The sequence below is a fragment of the Cryptomeria japonica genome, chromosome 10, assembly GCF_030272615.1.
Source record: "Cryptomeria japonica chromosome 10, Sugi_1.0, whole genome shotgun sequence".
Classification (NCBI taxonomy): domain Eukaryota; kingdom Viridiplantae; phylum Streptophyta; class Pinopsida; order Cupressales; family Cupressaceae; genus Cryptomeria; species Cryptomeria japonica.
The window spans coordinates 17,933,578-17,948,814 of record NC_081414.1 but is presented as its reverse complement, the minus strand read 5'-3'; positions in this window follow the sequence as shown (position 1 = coordinate 17,948,814).

Here is a 15,237-nt window from a genome sequence, read left to right as displayed (position 1 = left end):
CAGGAAAGCATATACCGATGAGCCATTATAGATGCAATTCAAAAGTGAAACCAAAGCAGCCTGTATTTAATGATTACAATTGAGTAGATTGATGGCTCACACGAGGCGAATTAAGAACCAAATGTAGACTGCGTCTTAGTTAAAAACACGCAAGGTAAGAATTATTGCTCACAATTATTCATGCATCATGAAAGCTTCAAGTTCATCAGGAAGAAAGAGGAGTGCTAAGGGCTCAGAATCCACATCTAAAAAATAAAAAACAATGAAAGTCCCTCCCGCACGGAAACTAAATCAAGACATTATTGATCAATTGCAGTCTCCAGGTGCAAAATCAAGAAGGTCGAAACAACATTTGTCTAGAAAAGATCAGCTTGAAGACAAGTTTAAAGGGGTTGTAGATGTATGGACAAAGGTGAGGGGTTATGAAATCTTCCTGTTTCATTTTCTAAGAAAAGATAGAGAAGTACCAATTTGTAGCCCGTGGATAACCAACTTAGGTAAACTAGTTGTTCCAAATGTTTTCGTAAATATCAAACTGATGGAAGTCTTGGTAAAAAATTATAACTCTATGAAGAGATGCATCAGTTTCCAAATGGTGAGGTGTTTATCAGATTTAGCTGTGGCACCATAAATGAAGTTTTTAGCTTAGATCCTAACCCTGATGTGCCCTTGTCATTTGAAGAACTAGAAGAAGAGTTTGTTAAAATGGATACTACTTACAAAGGGTGGAATTTAGCCTTCCACAGGGTTGAGAAGGGCATTTTGACCAAAGAGGATGGTCCCCCATTTAACATGGATATGTTTAGACACTACTTACAGTACACCTATATGCCATGCAGATAGGTTGGAGGTATAGAGGTCCTTGATGTAGCTAATATTGGGTCACTGGTGTTGGAAGAAAATGTACAGATGTATGAGCCAAGACCCTTTGGTTATGATTCTTATCCTCCAGAGAAATTACATGAGGGTTTCTTGAACCTCAGAGATAACAGGGAGCCCACTTTTAAGTTTTACTCATTGTTGATGCATTTGATTTTATTTTATGGAAGGTTTCGGGGCATGTGGCCAATGAGTTTAAAATTGAACACAGTGGACCGAGCAGGTCAAGAACAACCAGTGAAAATATGGACATCAGTTTGGGACTCACGATATGTGAAGTCAAACTACATTAAGTTTGAAGAGCTAATAGTAAAGCCACTGTACCAGATGTATGATGTCTCGTGTGAAGGATCTATTTCCATTGAAGTTAAAAGATTTATGAGACCTACTATTTTTGATGAGAGAGGTATTGTCAATCACAACTGGGGTGATTGGTTTGTTCATAAGGATTTTACTTGCTTCAGGATTTATGGTTTTGAAGGAACGCCATATGTGTTGCCAAAATTTGTACCAGACATGATTGCTTATCTGGAGATTGTAATACAATTAAGTGTTTCAAATGCCAAACATTTTGGAGATATGCGTAAGCAAAATTTTCTGCCTGGGACTCTTGGTTTTGGGGATTTTACCATTGTATCCACAAAGGCTTATGAAACCATTGATAGGAAACTGATTGAAGAATACAATTTTTTCAAATATACTGCTAAGGTCAATTATGACCCTGAAGGATATATTCACAATTGCAAGAAAAGTCAAAATTTGGGAGATTATTTTCATGTTTACTTGGAAGCAGAGGATATGTTTAGAAACATGGAGGAGGAAGAGGCCCAGTTGGCCATTGATGAATAAAAAAAAAAAAATGGAAGAAAAGAAAAAGAGATTGCAAGAAATGGAAACTGAAGAAGAGGAGAGTGAAGGCGAGTCAGAAGAAGTTGAGGTAATATCTAGGCATCAAGCACCAGACACAGTAGAAGAGCCTGACTTACAAGAGCAAATTGTTGCCAGGCTAAACATCCATAGTGATGCAAGATACGATGAGTATTCCGCCTTTGTGTCTGATGATGTTTTTATTAAGTCAAAAGAATTTAAATCCTTTTTATATAATTTCAAAGGTAAAAAATTGAGAGACTCTATCCCAAATGTAACCCCTGAAAAAAGAATCAGAATTGTTGGGGAAACTAAAGGAAGAAATCAGTTTAGAATTGACCATTATAACCGCTCAAAGGGGAAGACAACTTCTTAGTGAAGCAGGCATCATCATCTTTTCAAGATGGGATATGAGTGCATCATTTATTTTTGATAGCATGTTACATTCTGAGAATAAGGAATTTAAATTGGATATTCAGGGAGTGAATGATGTGTATATCAACTCTAGATTAGACCAGAATGAAGAGGCTTTTCTTTTGTGGGCTCTTTACCCTCCAAATAAGAGGCCGAAAATCATTGATGTGGACAAAGATTTTGGTCACACGATGAAATTAAAAGTGGGTGAAGTGGATCCTATTGTTATTGCTGACATGGGCATCGATATTTCAAAATTTAATAAATCACAATTAGTCAAAGTGATCAGAGAAAGAGACCAGTACAAGGGACTATATGAAGAGTTGCTAAAAATAAGAGGACAACCTGTGGGTCCCAATGGAAAAAGAAATGTGAAGAAGTGCAATTGGAAAACAAAAGGTTAAAAAAGAAAATGCAGAGTGTGAGGGCCGATGCAACCTCTGTTTTATTGACCAAAAGATTTGAAAAGTTGCAGGGTTTCCTTGAAGATTTTTGGGTTGTTTATTAGAAGAATATGGATAATGTAGTATCCCATAACTAGATTTGTAAGAGACTAGGAACTCTATTGCATGATAAGACAATGGCCAATGTAGATGCTAAAGTTATTGAGGGAATACAAAGGCTGTTAAAAAGGCATGAAGACTTTGACACAAAATTGCAAAATAAATTTGATGAATGTAAGGAAATAGTACAACATGGCTTTCCAGAGATTGAATATCAGAATGGACAAATTAAGGATAAGGATAAATGGATTGTGGAATGCCAAAGTCTTCTCAGTGCTTCCCTTAACATTGCCCGGTCTGATGGACTTGACACGACAAAGACAATCGAGCACATGGAAAACTTTGTCACTCTAGAGATTGTGGTCAGAGATATTATCTACGATGCAAATATCTACAAATCAGAGGAATACTTGAAGCACATTTAGAAGTGCGATTAGATTCTTGGAGACCAGCCATAGATATCAAAAGACGTTCAAAGATGTGACTTTGTATTTTATAGTTTCTAGTTTGTTTGGACAGTTTCTAGGTAGTTTTTGTTAGTTTTAGTTTTAATGAAAGGGTGTGCCCTTTCATTTTCAAAGTGAATCCTCATCTCTATATAGAGGATCTTTTAGGAAAGACACATATCTCAGAAGTTTTTTTAGTTTTTATAGTTTTACATCAAGACAATCTTGTATACATTTCTTATGAACTCGTTGTTTGGAAGTACCAAGTTGATGGAGGATATGCACTGAAATCAACTGGTTTAAGTATTTTATTTTCAATATAAAGATTCAAGTGTTTTTCATTCATGATGGTATTTATATTTTCAATGGATTGATCAGTTCCTTAGATAAATCTATTTACATAGATTGTTTCATTGTGCAATCTTATGTTGTTGTAATTAAGATTGATTTGTAGTTTGAATATCAATTTGAAGGATTGGTTGGCAAACTTCGAATTGTCTTATTGGTCTTTCAAAGTAAAGTTAAATTCAGTAAGACTAACTAGATCTTACATTTTAATTGCAATTCATATGGAAGCCTTTGAGATGATGCTCTTGTTTCATTAACAAGTTATTAAAACTGTCTCTAAGGTTAAACATAGGATTTTTCATTTGAAATGATATGAAACCAGTAAGGAATCAAGGCACTGGTCTTTTATTGATTTTATATATTTGAATTAAGTATTTCCAGAGCAAGTTTCATCAAGGAATCATATTTCTAATTCATATAGTCACTACTTTATAAACATTCATTTACAAGCGAGTAGTCATAGTTTTCAGATAATAAAATTGGGTTCAAGAACAATTGCCATCTTGAAGTCACTAATTTTTATAAATTTGCTATAGAAAAGTCTTTAACCTGCAAATTTAGGTTTCGGGTATAGGTTCACTCGCCTTGGTTTAGCGAATCCTGAAGTGCAGGGGAATTTGATTTGTCGATCATTCCCATTTGTTGGCCAGGACTGATTGGGAAGTCATTAAGAGAAGTGGCAAAACTCTTTAATTTCCAATCTGTGGTTTTGGGAACCAACACTCTCTTCAATTAGACTATATGCTAGTGTTATACACAAAGTCGAGCCACTTCCTTTAGCCCTATGAAACACCAAATGTGACTAACATAGCGTGTTATGTGCCTTTGTTGTTTCACGGTCTGCATGCCCGAAATTTCCTTTAGCCTCGCAAAACGGCGAATGCGACTAATAGAACGTGTTATGATCCTTTGTTGTTTCGTGGATTGTGTGGCCAACATTTTATTTGGCCTCGCGAAATGGAGAATGCGACTAACATAGGGTGTTATGCGCTTTCGCTTATTCACGGACTGTGTGGCCGCTATTTGCGTTAGCCTCATGAAACGACGAAAGAAACTAACATGGTGTGCTATGCACCTTCACTGATTCGCAGACAGCCTGGCCGACATTTTCTTTGGCATCGCAACATGGCGAATGCGACTAATATGGCGTGTTATGCGCCTTTGCTGATTTGCGGACTGCATGACCGACATTTTGTTTCGTCTCGTGAAACGACGAATTAGACTAACATGGCATGTTATGCGCCTTCGCTGTTTCATGGACTGTGTGCCCAACATTTCCTTTAGCCTCGCGAAACGGCGAAAGTGACTAACATAGCATGTTTTACACTTTCGTTGTTTCGCAGACTGCGTGGCTAACTTCTTCTTTAGCATGTTTGAGAACTTTGTAGATAATTTCTAGTATATGTAATTTATGTTCAATTTTTTAAATTTCCTTGTCGATCACTTATGAAATTATTTTATACTATCTACTAGTGTTATACATAGAGTCTAGTGCTCTCTTCAATTATCTTACCCCATTCCCTTTGATGACATGTAATGGATTATTTATATTGTAATAATAATGCATTTCTAAAACCTAACCTCCTTAATAAATCTTGTTGATCTATCTTAAATGAATCATTGACATACTTGCATCATCATGAAGGAGAGAAAATTGTCTTCAATCCAAGCCTTCACAATTTACACATCTGCATTTCATATCTCACATCTTAATTTCATTGCATATCAAAATTGCACTATTACAAAAATCAATGCTATTCCTTTTAGAGTAGACTTAATGATGTGACATGTTTAGAGAAAGGATTATATTTATTAAATTTAAATTAACATATAAAGTGTATTGGTTTGTAGACATATAAAGTGTATGGAGACAAACATATAAATTGTAAACATAATCGACACAAACATATAAATCGTAAACATAATCGAGACAAACGACATACGAAGACCAACTATGTAACCATAGAAATGAACTGTTTTATAAAAAGAGCATAGTCATATAGGAACAGTTATACAATTTTAATGAGAGGACCTCCTCTGCATTGGGAATCTACTCTATATCCTAACAAACCTCGGTGTTGGCCGAGGACTATCATAACTAGTGAAAAAGGGGGTGTAGTCCAAAATAAAGAGGTTCCATGGAAAGAAGGTCGTGACATCCCCGATACTGTCATCGGGGTGTGGCACAAGGGCCCGTCCATGTCTCCAATGGGGTCTCACAACACACATGATGTGAAGCCGAGGGAGAGTCATTGGCCAATACATAAGGGCAAAATACATTGGCCATGGTCACCTATAAAAACTAACTGTCCCTCAAATCGTCATTCAAGTGAACAAGTGCACCTCATCTATGTAAACGGTATACATATAATCGTCAGTATAATGTCTTCCCATGCGAACGTTCCACTCACCGGCCCGTCTGTGAGTTATCCTTTCAATAATATCCGCAGTAAGGATATCGGGGAGACGTTGAAATAACGTAGTTTTCATGGTTCTCTGCCAATGTCTGCAACAATCTGCAAACACATACGATAAGAGTGTTAGTAATATAACTATAGCATTCAATAAATGTAAGACGTAAGAGTATTAAGCACTAAAAAAATGTAAGACATAATCATACTATAAGAGTATTAACTATTTAACTAGAGCATTCAATAAATTTAAGACATAAAAGCATAATACTGAAAATTAAGTTGCATAAAACCCGCGCCTGTCGCCTGATGTGTATGTAAATGCCATTGTCGGATGAACACGGTGACAAAATGGGACCTACATACAAAGATACATTATAAAAAAAGGTTAGGGATAGTAATAGTAAACATTGCAACGCAATTACAATAAACAAAGTTGTTCCATATTACACAACATGTTGAATGAATAATGGCTAAACATGAAGCACATATATGACATACTTACAAACATAAAGCTTAATTTGAACAAATAATACCAAAATTTGTATCAGTGAGGATCATTTTGTGATCCTTGTCCATGTAAAAGACCATCAAAAGCCAATCGCCGATGAGGACTCCTATGGCCAGGTGTTGAGGGGGTGCCGAACACTGTCACACATATGTGTGGATCACTTCCACAAACTACAAGACATGACGACTAAATACACGTGTGGAACATTCACATGTTTAGAAACCACTTAAAGATGACACTAGAGTACCAACCTATATTAGACACAACCGATGTAGTGGCAAGGACATGCGGTTCCGGTGCTTGGTCCAATTTCCTCTTTCCCTTTCTCCTCCTAGAAGTCTCAAAGTGGAACTCAAAGGTGATAGGTTGCTAAACATGATGAGAGATCTCAGTCGTAGTACTCTGCCTATGTTGCCGCCGATTGCAATGATGGACCCGACTTGCGCTGAACCAAGGCTGCATACGTTCGGTGGTTGTATTGGCTAGATCGCTAGAGGGACTAAAATCAAATGCCATGGAACCGACATTCTGAAGATCAGCCATGAACCTATCCAGACAGCCTATAAATGCCATTAGTTTATCGCCTGAACCTGACATTATTTGCAACAACATGTTTGACTTTCTGCTTGCTTCGTTTCACATTACAGTGTCAACATCCTCTAAATTTGTATCTGCATTTGAAATGCTATCGACGACAGGTTAAGGTGTTGGGTTTTCATTAGAATTAGAAGATGTTGGAGTCAACATAGGAATAGTATCTATATGAAACAAAATCTTAGAGTGAACTACACATATTTTAAGTTAGCAAAGATCAACATTCATGAACATCCACTTACATTTAACATCCATTACTCGGAACACGTGAATCATCGAATGAATTGGTCATCATTGCAACAACCTTCAATGCATGCTTGCACATGTTTCCTCGCAAACTCCACAGACATTCACAGATGTAGAAGTGATCCCCAAATTTCCTAACCACATACAAGTTGCATGAGGACTGACTTTTCACCTAGTACCAACCAAGAGTAGTGTCATCTAGAACACAATCGGCATCAGGAATTGCCTTTTCCCTCTCCATACTAGTTTGCAAATGGGTCAACCTGTAGTTTTTGATAAATCCAAAATGCAGCAATTCTCGCTTATGCTAGTAAAATGGTTCCACTTTATACACAAGTATAAAATACAGACTGTCCATCCTCCTCGAGCATGTCTTTTTATCATCTCTTAGGTGCAACGACTTCAATTTTCCATGGTATGATTCGATGGCATTATTTGTGTCCTGGTTAGCATGAGAAAAATTTCTAAAGTTTTTTGCCCACATAGCTAGCCAAAAAAAAGAAAAAAAGAAGTTAAAAATAGCAGTAGGATGTCAACTACCAAACAACAACCAAAACTGTTAACAAGTCATATAGCCAAATCCAAGGTAATGTCCAACTCACCGATACAGCCTTCTGCTTGACACCATGTGTTGTAGAAGTACTCTAGAAAACGTGGATGATCACTAAATTCAACAAAGAAAGTGTACAGCTCCTGCACAGTGCTCTCTTCACTTTCATGCATTGCCATCATTATCGCCCCTAGACGGTGAAAAATGTCCATTGCTCTTTCCTTCGTTGCATACTTGTACACATTCTTCAACCATGCTCGACGCACGTGCCAAATACAAAGTATGATACGGAATTCAAAAGCAACTCCTGTTACGAACAAAACGTTTAATTGAGTCTTCTCATTTCAAATAAAACGTAGACCAACGTATCATAATGTTTTCTTTCATGTAGACAAACATTTCGCTCTTGCACTTAATGTATCGCATGAATCTATGCACTAGCATCATCCATGATAAATGCATTGATCCTCCAATCAGGCCTCTTTTCCTTTGCTCGTCTCTGCGACTCCATGAACCACACCTGAATATCCTCTATCTAGTTTCTCGATGTCACAGCCCATGCAACAAGCACCCCCGCTTGCTGCTCATCGAAAATGAGACACGAATACAATTGATATTGTTTTAAAAAATAAAAACAAAGATCATGAGCATCCACAAATCAAAAGGGCTGCTTGAAAATAGGTTAAGTGCGAAGAGGCTTACCCTGTATTTGTTTGTTGCAAATGTTGAATCCATTGAGATGATTGAGTCATGCGAGAATTGAACCATCATGTCAAGCATCCAAGACATTTGTATTCCCATAATGAAAGGTCTGTCGGCACCTTCTGGCTGCTAGAAAAAAAAAGAAATTAGCCTCATCTTATTCTTTCCATTCTAAGATGCTAGTGGCATCGTGCACATGATTTCATGACCGAATAGAACGGACCCTCATCGTCGCGTTGATAACATCCTTGCGTGTGACGAATGAATCTCTCTTCTTCAACATGTCATGAAAAATGAGATCATCAAGATGTCTGTCCATAATAGCATCGATGCTGACATCCATCAACAACAACCTCTCTATATATGCTTTGCATTCATCCGATAGGTTTGGTGCAAATTGAGAGCGCAACTCACTACTGGTATCATCCATGCCATGACAAGCTTCACCATTCTTGTCTACATGCAACGGTTGCTTTAATACCAAGATGGCCACATCTGGCCTACCATATAACACCTTAACAATGAAGTGGCATGTACAAACTCTTTTTTTCTGATATGTCCGAGCGTGCTTCTTATTCAATGACTTTTTTCTATTGTCTTATGGTCCATATGAATACCAATACCTTCAAAAACAACTGTATTATTATCAACAAGAGTCGTAATGTCATTAAATGTAGACAAAGAATAGGAGAGAATGTGTGTACTAACTAGCTATACATCTTTGTTGTATGCGTGTTGTGCACAAAACTATCATGCTCACTCTGCCGCTTTCGGAGAAATTTGGTTTCAACACCTTCACACAACGACTCCCCTTTGATGAATGCATCCAATCTACCAAGTGGAATTGCTACACAGAGGTCTGTAGTTGAATTGTTGTCGACACAAATTGGCGTCCACTGAACATCCATTGAAGATAAATGATGCAAACCTTCACCAGCATCTTGAACTTCCAATACCATAATCTCCTGCCATTTTCGGTGTTTTCCCATCTTGGTCCCGTACATATTGGACAAAGATAGAGACATTATCAACAGTAAACAACCACAATGACGATATCTTTAGTGTGATAGTGTTTTGAGATAGTGGTTGATGTCAAATGTGTTTTCCATGATATTGGTTGCTTGACATAGTGGTTTAAGGATAATTTCTTGATTAGGAGATCTTTGTTCATTTCAATTCATCTATTCTCTGTACTTTTTGAAAGAAGATGTGTTCCTTTTGGTAGCTTGTATAGACCTTTGTATCTTGCCCTAAGGTTGTGCACATTAGTCTTGCAAGTCCTATTAGCTGCAATAAGCTCCTTGACCTTGAGCCTAAAATATTTTAATCAATTATTCGTATTATGAGTGTGATTCTCATTGTGGTTTTTCACGTAAATTTGGTGTTCATGTGCTTGTTGTAATTTGTGCTTTCATGTTTAATAATTCTTGTAATAAGTTAACTATAGTTTGAAGTTTAAAAGATCAAAAGTAAAGTATTGTAAGGTACATGGATTGATTCACCCCCCTCTCAGTCTTGTGGTGTGTTCAACACATTTCAATTGATATGAGAATCCACATCTTGTCTCAGTTATAGTCAAACCATGTTATATTGATTCAATGATGTTAGAACAAGATTGAAGACGTTCCATAACCAAATTGCAATGTTGTTTGATGCTAAATGTAGTGTTAACTCATTGATAACTGTTTTTTATCACCTTGCTCTTTGTTCTTGTTTACTTAGTGATTTTTCTATTTCTTTCTTCGCATGATTTAGAATTACGCATGACTCTCCTTTATATACAAAACCATTTGACATGAATCTTGTCAAGCTGTAATCACTATGATCCTACAAAATCAACTATAAAGGTGGGTAAAAGATATAATTGCGGTCAAGGTCACTATTATACTATTCAACTAGGTTTTGGACTACAATTATGGTTTTAACATGGGAATAGAAACATTATAGAAAAGGATTGACTCAAATAACTGCCTATAACCACTACAACCCTGACAAAATATTTAGATCTCAAACCCTGAAACATACAAGATAAAAACCAACAGACTCCTCACACATTCCTCAAATAATGCAACACTTGCGAAATCAATTCACCTAGGTTAAACAGGGTGTCAGAAGATGCTTCTGCCAAGCACCATTCTTCATTCTCCTTCAGCTATCTAAACGTAGTCAAGTCTCCATTCGATACCCCATCTTTGAAATTCGCCCAGGCCGACGTGACAAACATCTTCTTCCGTTGCTTCTCCTCCCTCCGCTCCCTATCCTCTTGCTCCTCTTCGTTGTCTGCCATATTCTAAACACCACCTACCTCCTCAACATCTGACAGGTCTTCGTCCTCCTCTATCTCTCCTTTTGAATCAAAAGACAAATAGTAGTCAGGATTAAAATATACTTTAAAAATACTCTCCTTCACTCCGTTCTGCATCTCACATAGTGCACCAGCCATCGCATCCCCATAGGCTTCATTAATGAAATCACCCACAATCTCAATGGACCTCTCCTTGGATTCCAGAACATCCACAATCAATGCTAAAACAACCTCATAGATGAAGTCGTCGCACCAATGCCTATCCATATTTAAAGAGATATCCACCATTTCCAGAATAGCCTCATAAATATCATCCTCTGCGCTGAAAAGTGTTATGAACTGGTGTTCAATAGACTCTGCACAATTTCTGCATGCTATTGCTATAAACTTACCCATCCTAATTATACACTAGATATGTTTCCCTATAGAGTCTCTCTCTTCATATAGAGATCCATTGCTTCTAGACGCAAGTCATTAGTGGACACCACCATCTAGGAAATCTAATATAGATATTTTGAATCTGCTAATTCTAACTAACCTCTACAAAAGTGTCATATCCGCTAGTAAGTAACCGTCAAATACTCTTATCTTCCCATGACTAAGACACTTCGTCGGCGGTACTGGCAAAGTCTTGATGCCTTGTCTGCAGTGCATGACTGAGTGAAAGAAATATAAAATTGGAACACAAATAAACTATTCTATTGATTCAAGAGATTACATGAGCTTCTTGATCAACTGATCAAGGATCAAACTAACTGATAGAGAATGAATTACAATTGCTTCATTATATAGAGGTTTTACATACATCTAGATTTTGGAAAACTTGTATTATTAGAAATAAAGCAAAAACCTAAAACTAAAAAACTAAAAAAGCTTTTATGCATAATCATCCCAAATAAAGCTGAAAAACTAAAAGCATAAAACTATGCAAGTGGGAGGAATTACTAAACAATATTCCAACACTGAGAGCGTCATATATATTGAAATGTTTAGATTTGTTATAGAACAATTTCATGCACATAGAATCAAAAAACAATTTTTTTTTTTCACCCTATATATTGAAATCCTCAAATTTCTTACCAAGCCAAAATATAAGCTCAATTGTGCTACAAGAATTTTATTTTATTTGAAGTCATATCTATTGAAATGCTTGAAATTGATGTTATAGAACAATTTCATGCACATACAATAAAAAAATATGTTTTTTCACCATATATAACGAAATGCTCAAATTTCTTATTGAACAATTTGAAAATAGGGAAGATAAGAGTATCAGTTGTTGTCAACAATTTTTATTTTTGTCTAGTAAAACTATATTTAATATTAATTCTAAAAATGTTTACATTCTAAAAGAAAAACCTCCACGGCTAGCCGACTAGACTATCAAAGCCGGTATACATAATGGTCCATACATAACACATTGAAAAACATTTCAAAAAAAAAAAACACAATCCTTGCTTCAAAAAAGGTTGTATGTTCCATCTCGCTACTCCACGTGAACAATCACCATGCCCTCTTCCACATCCATCACTTCCATGTTCCTCACTTGGTTCATTTCCATCTCCCTGCTGGAGCCTTCACCGAACTGCAACACATGACCCTGCTTAGCTCTTCCTCTTCCACAAGGTCAACCCCATCGTTTTGTGCGTGCAGGAACCATTTGTTGCACAAGCGCTCTATATTCCGACCAAGGTTCCCATTTTGCCATCTCCACACGGACTTGTTGGACATCGACTATCTCAAGGTATTCAATAATAGCATGCATTCCAGCTTGTGCTACACTTCTTCTCACCTCTTTATCGAATGTGGCGCTCCAGAGCAAGAACGGTCGCAAGAGAGGAGTGAATTCACTCAGGTGAATCCATGCTTCGTCCACACTATCAAAGTCGTCCATGTCTCGTGCCAAACCTAATAAACCTTCCATTCCCCCTAGCCATTCATTCTTGACACACCTATTCATGATTTCTCTGACTTTCACAACAGGTCGGAGCTCCAGACACCATGTCATAAACAGAGACACTATGTCTGAATTCGTTCTATACTTCCATCCATCGTCTAGATACTCAGGTCCAAGGATTAACTTCACCGTGGAAAGGAATGCGTTGTCTTGATAGATGAACATGTTCATCAACCTATCATCGCTTATTCCTCCCCAAAATGGGACCTGTGTTTTTCTTGTCTGTAAAGAAAAGTTGGCCTCCATATTTCAATTCGAGATACCTGTAATTCCAAAACGGACGTGCAAATCTGTCAGACTAACAACGACGTCTATAAATTATTTCAATTTTTATCAACCTATGCGTTAATTTTTTAGTGCTTTCTAATAACTAAATTCATCTACCACAAGTTCCATGCTATTCCTAAATCTAAGTACTTGTATTTTGCACCATAGTTTGTGGACGTGTTTGTACACTTACACATATCCATTCTATCCTACAAAGACCTTGGATTGATATGACGCACACAGCTAATAGAAAATTTCATTATGATATCGACTAACGAGGCGGGTTATGTGATTTCGCAATTTCATGCATGACCCCTTCAATGCATTCTCTACTACCATGAAGCAGTGATGAAAACTAACACCGTGTGTAATGCACTTTCGCAATGTTGCGACTTCACGAGTGAATGCCATCTGCTGACCCGCGAGACATCGATTGCGCCTAACACACCGTGTTAGGTGATTTTGCACATTCACGCACGACGTGTTAAGCACATTCTTTATTAGTGCGAAGCAACAATTTTGACTAACACGGTGTGAGTATGCTTTCGAAATTTCGCTACTTCATGGGTCAATAACATATGTTGACTCGCGAGGGGGCGATGGAGACTAACGCGCCGTGTTGTCCTTGTTCGCAATTTCTTGCATGAACTCTTTGATGCATTCTCTACTACCGCGAAGTAGCGATGAAGACTAACACCGCGACTTCACGGGTCAATGCCATCTCTTGATCCGTGAGATAGCAACTGCAACTAACACACCGTGTTAGCTAATTTCGCACAAGACTTGTTAAACACGACCTATGTTTGCAGCTTCTAACCCTAACGCGACCAATCGAAAACCTAACACGACTTCTAACCCTAACGCGGATTCTAACCCTAATGTGACTAACCTTAACCCGACTTCTAACCCTAACGCGGCTAACCCTAACACGACTTCTAACCCCAACGCGACCAATCGAAAACCTAACATGGCTTCTAACCATGGGGCGACTTCTAACCTAATCCTAGGCGTCCAATCGAAAATCTATGGTTACAAAGATGAGACTAACATCGTGTGTTAGTCCTAGCTGGTTCACTAGTTCACAGATTAAGCCAAACATGTTAACCCACAAAACAACGATAACGCGATCTCTTCTAAATCTAACCCTAACCCGACCAATCAATGACTGCATCTATTATGGCTTCAAAACGAACCAAGACTGTCTATTATGGCACTTAATGCACAAACCTACAGTTCAAAAGGGGCGATCGACTACCATCTCTTGTTAGTCAGGAGTTGCGACGTAAGGCTTTTTGGAGCCAGCATACACGCGTCCCGCGCGGTCTCTAACCCTAATGTGATGGTATGCGTCTATTCTAGCTCCAAAACAAGCAAATATTTGACATAGGCTGAAGCTATTATAGCTACATATAGAGGCAAACAAGAAATTATGCAAACAAATAATGCAAAACCTGATGATTTTAAACAAAATCCAAACTGAAAAAGGAAAAATACGACTTATAGAGGTGGATTTCAACATACCTCACGCCCAACCCAAGCCGCAGCACGACACAGAAAACTGCAGTTTCAAAAATCCGCCCTCAACCGTTGTGAAATCAGATGCCCTTCAACAATGAGCCAGAATAGATGTAACCTGCTTCAACAAGGAGCCCTTCAACAATAATGTTTTCGTTCGCGCATTAGTTTTCCTTTTTCCATGTTAGGCAGATAAAATAGGCACCATGTTTGCTATCGTCTGACGAAGGTACATTTTTTGAAGCCTGCGCCCTCTTTTTCCCTTCGGTATGTCGTCCAAACACGGTTTCTTCAATCGCTGGAGGTTTTTTTTATTTTCTGGCTTTTTTTTTAAGCCCGCGCTCTATTTTTCCCACCGATATGTCATCCGAACACGGTTTCTTCATTCGTCGGCAATTTTTTTTTTCTTTCTGGCTTTTAATGTGCTTGTTATGCACAAAATACCGCCGCTAACCACTAAGCGAGTCGCGGTCGTCCTCCGGCTTGTCCACGTAATTTCACGTGGGCTCCGAAGATTGAAACCGACGAGTCCACAAGAACTCCACGTCACATACCGTGGGTCGAGCCGCTGCGGCAATTTGACATGGTATGCCTGTCTTGGACATGTATGTCGATGCATGTTGTTGGTACGACAAGTCTCTTTTGAAGCCAGAATAGACGCGTCCCATCTTTTAATGGTAAGATCTTTTCTAGAGTTTGCAAAAATTCCATGGATCTGTCAT